The sequence below is a fragment of the Pseudonaja textilis genome, chromosome 11 (genome assembly GCF_049901715.1).
Source record: "Pseudonaja textilis isolate UNSWEBS1 chromosome 11, rPseTex1.2, whole genome shotgun sequence".
Classification (NCBI taxonomy): domain Eukaryota; kingdom Metazoa; phylum Chordata; class Lepidosauria; order Squamata; family Elapidae; genus Pseudonaja; species Pseudonaja textilis.
In genome coordinates, this window is record NC_142000.1 from 4,434,107 (window position 1) to 4,438,738 (window position 4,632).

Below are 4,632 nucleotides of genomic sequence, written 5' to 3' on the forward strand. Positions count from 1 at the left end.
TATATGTGTTCTTTGGGTTTTCCTTGCCTAAGTGTGGGACTTTCCTTTTCTCTACATTGAATTTCATTTTGTTAGATATGGCCCAGTGTTCTAGTCTGTCAAGATCCATCTGGATCTTCAGCCCATCTTCTTGGGTGTTAGCTATTCCTGCCAGCTTAGTATCATCTGCAAATTTGGTAAGTTCCCCTTCTATTCCCTCATCTAAGTCATTAATGAAGATATTGAAGAGTAAGGGGCCTAAGATGGAACCTTGTGGCACCCCACTTCCCTCCATCTAGATGTAGTACCATACAAGGTCATGGTCAAAGGTGACAATTCAAGGAAGCCAAAAGCAGCAAAGATGATGGAATTATCATTGTTCCCTTGCCGAAAATACATAACCAGGAAGAATGGCCTCTTTTTTGACAGTCTCCTGATTACCACATCTCTGTTCTCTTAATGCAACCAAAGTGAGCAGATTTTTTTTCCCTAGCCCCAGTTCAGGAATCTCCCAGATAATGATTAGGATTTCAGTCTTAGAGCTCTGTCCAGCGCTGGTTTAAGCCTCAGACAGATGACCTTACGGTTTGATGTCTCTCCTCCCCCGACTCAGTCATTCTGTGCTAGAAAGTACAACCCAAGCCTTAGCATTTTCCCTAGAAATAGAATAGAAATAGAATAGAATAGAAATAGAATAGAATAGAATAGAAATAGAATAGAATAGAAATAGAATAGAACAGAATAGAAATAGAATAGAGTAGAAATAGAATAGAATAGAATTAGAATAGAAATAGAAATAATAGAATAGAATAGAATAGAATAGGATAGAATAGAATAGAATAGAAATAGGAATAGAATAGAATTCTTTATTGGCCAAGTGTGATTGGACACACAAGGAATTTGTCTCGGTGCAAATGCTCTCAGTGTACATAAAAAGAAAAGATACATTCATCAAGAGGCAAGAATCATAAGGTTCCACACTTAATAATAGTCATAGGGTACAATAAGAATAGAATAGAATCAAATAGAATAGAATAGAAATAGAAATAGAATAGAATAGAATTAAAATTCTTTATTGGCCAAGTGTGATTGGACACACAAGGAATTTGTCTTGGTGCATATGCTCTCAGTGTACATAAAAGAAAAGATACACTCATCAAGAGACAAGAATCGTAAGAAACAACACTTAATGATAGTCACAGGGTACAATAAGCAATCAAATCCTACTAGGAAACAGTCAATATAAATCGTAAGGATACAAGCGACAAAGTTACAGTCACAAATGGGAGGGGATGGGTGATAAGGAGTGATGAGAAGATTAATAGTAATAGTAGTGCAGACTTTGCAATAGTTGGACAGTGTGGAGGGAATTATTTGTTTAGCAGAGTAATGGCATTCGGGGGAAAACTGTCCTTGTGTCTAGTTGTTCTGATGTGCAGTGCCCTATAGTGTCGATTTGAGGGTAGGAGTTGAAACAGTTTATGTCCAGGATGCGAGAGGCCTGTAAATATTTTCAGAAGGAGGCACCCTCACCCACCAGTGGTGGAATTCAAATTTTTTTACTACCAGTTCTGTGGGCATGGCTTGGCTTGGCGGGCATGGCTTTGTGGGCATGGCAGGGAAAGGATACTGCAAATTCCCCATTCCCTCCCCATCCCACTAACCTGCTTTCCAGCTCCGTTCTCCTGTGCAGGCCAACCAAAGAAGACCCAGCCGATCAGCTGGGATTCAATGGGAGGCAGAGAATACATGGGGTTGGCGGGGCCAGTCAGAGGTGGGATTTGCCGGTTCTCCGAACTTCTCAAAATTTCCGCTACTAGTTCTCCAGAACTGGCCAGAACCATCTGAATACCACCTCGGTCACCCACCCAAGTTTCCCTCCATGCCATCCTTGCTGAATTTTGGAGCCTGTTTATTCAGAAGTGAAGGGGGATGGAAGAGATCAAGACAACCGTCAATCACGTTGGATGCAGGGCTCCAGCTGAAGGCAATGGGAGGGCACGTCCCCATGGTGGGCAACAGGGACCTCCGTGATTAGAAAAGTCGCAATCGCCATGATTTTGACACACGTAAAAGTGGGGGTGAGGCTTTGAATACACAGTTGTGGCTTTCTTTCTTGTTTTTTTGACCCCCTCCATGCAAAGGTATCTCTGATTGACATGAAAAAAAGTTGTGCCAGACTCAAAAGGCAGCTCCGGTGGCCTAGAGGTGGAGCTCTCACCTCACAATCACGAGGTTGTGAGTTCAATCCTAGGTAGAGGCTAATAGTTGGAATAGACTCTCCTGCTCGGGCAGGGGGTTGGACTAAATGACCTCCAAGGATCCTTCCAACTCTGTTATTCTATGAACAAAAGTGTTGTGAGAGAGCAGTGTTAAACAAATAAATGAAAATGGCATGGTTACCAAAATGGCCTGGAATCTTCCATGCAGTGACTTTAAATATACAAAGAGAACTTTTCTTTAAAAAAAAAAAATATTTGGCACAAATTGCTGGCAGCGCTGAGTTCTGAAATGCTCTGTAGACTGGATTGCAAAGTATGCCGTTAGGAAATCACCCCAAAATCCTAGAGGGGAAGAAGATAAAGGGGAAGTAGGTGAGGAAGGAAAAGAGAAGAACACTGAGAAAGAGAAGAGAAGGAAGAAAAAAGGGGAAGAAGAGAAGCTGAAGGGAATGAAACGAGTTCGAAAACAGAAAAGAAAGAAGGAAGGGGAAGGAGGAAAAGAAAGAGAATTAAAAGAGAAAGGGAAGGGAAGGAGGAGAGGAAAAGGAGAAGAGAAGAGGAAGAGGAGAGAATAAGAAAGAGAATGGAAAGAGGAGGGAAAGCAAAGAAGGGAAGAAAAGGAGGAGAGGGCCATATGGTTCCCAAGGAGGTGGCCTAATCGTGACCTCGGAGTGACCAGAAACTGGGAGATTATCCCCTGTCTGATCCTCCCTGGCTGGCCAGTCTGTCTGCTGAGTCACCCTCCCCATCGTGGCTCTGGACCGAAGCCATCTCCCCAGCAGGAGAGGCTCAGGTTTACCCCCCCCGTGCATTCTTGGGGTCTGCAAACCACAAAAGACGGGGCTTCTGTTCTGCCCCAGGCTGGGAACTGCCACTCCCCCCACCCCAACCTGGAGAGTTTTGCAGCTTCCAGTTCAGAATAAGAATAGAATAGAGCTGGAAGGGACCTTGAAGGTCTTCTAGTCCAGCCCCTACTCAAGCAGGAGACCCCATGCCATTTCAGACAAGTGGCTGTCCAGTCTCTTCTTAAAAGCCTCCAGTGATAAAAGCATCCGTGATTTCTGGAGGCAAAGCTGTTCCCCTGTTTGATTATCTTCACTCTTAGGAAATTTCTCCTTAATTCCAAGATGCTTCTCGCTTTGGTCAGTTTCCATCCATTGCTTCTTGTCCTGCCTTCAGGTGCTTTGGAGAATAACTTGACACCCGCCCCACCTCTTCTTTCTGGCAGCCCCTCCAATACTGGGAGACTGCAATCGTGTCACCCCCAGTTCTTCTTTTCTTTAGACCAGCCAGACCCCAATCCTGCAGCCGTTCCTCATATGTTTTAGTCTCATCTTTTCTGTAATGTGGTGACCAAAAACTGGATTGCAGTATTGCCTCCAGAAGTTGTGAATTCTACAACACTGGAAGTTCTTAAGAAGAGATTGGACAACCATTTGTCTGAAGTGGGGTAGGGTTTTCTGCCTGAGCGGGGGGTTGGACTAGAAGACCTCCAAGGTCCTATTCTATTCTATTCCATTCCATTCTATATTCTCTTCTATTTTCTATTCTACATTCTATTCTAAGTTCCATTTCTATTCTATTCTACTCTACTCTCTATTCTATTCTACTCTACTCTATTCTCTATTCTATTCTATATGATTCCTTCTCTATTCTATTCTATTCTATTCTATTCTCTATTCTATGCTATGCTATGCTATTCTACTCTACTCTACTCTATTCTCTATTCTATTCTATATGATTCCTTCTCTATTCTATTCTATTCTGTTCTATTCTACTCTACTCCATTCCATTCTCTATTCTATTCTATTCTACTCTACACTATTCTATTCTATATGATTCCTTCTCTATTCTATTCTATTCTATTCTATTCTACTCTACTCTCTATTCTATGATTCCTTCTCTATTCTATTCTATTCTATTCTATTCTATTCTATTCTACTCTACTCTACTCTACTCCATTCCATTCTCTATTCTATTCTATTCTATTCTATTCTATTCTATTCTATTCTATTCTATTCTATTCTATTCTATTTTCTATCCTGTCCTATCCTAGTCTTCATTCCACTACTCTACTCCGTTCTGTTCTGTTCTGTTCTTTATTCCATATTCCACCTTCTCTATCCCATCCCATCCCATCCCAGGGGCGCTCTTACCAAGGCTTAGCCAAGCGGCTCCTTGCCGAAGAAGGCGCTGCTGCCCGGTGAGCGCGGCGCGGCTTTTCCCCTCCATTCATAAAAAGAGAGAGAGAGTGAGAGAGAGAGAAGCCGAGCCGCCCGGCGAGCGGGAAAGCGCTGACTCACGCGACTGGGAGATGAGCCTAGCCCCGCCCCGCGAGGGGCCCAAGCCCCGCCCCTCGGCTCTGCGGCTTGCCCACCTCGACTTAACTGGTCTATTTAAGTGGCGGCGGCGGCGGCAGCGGCGAAAAGCC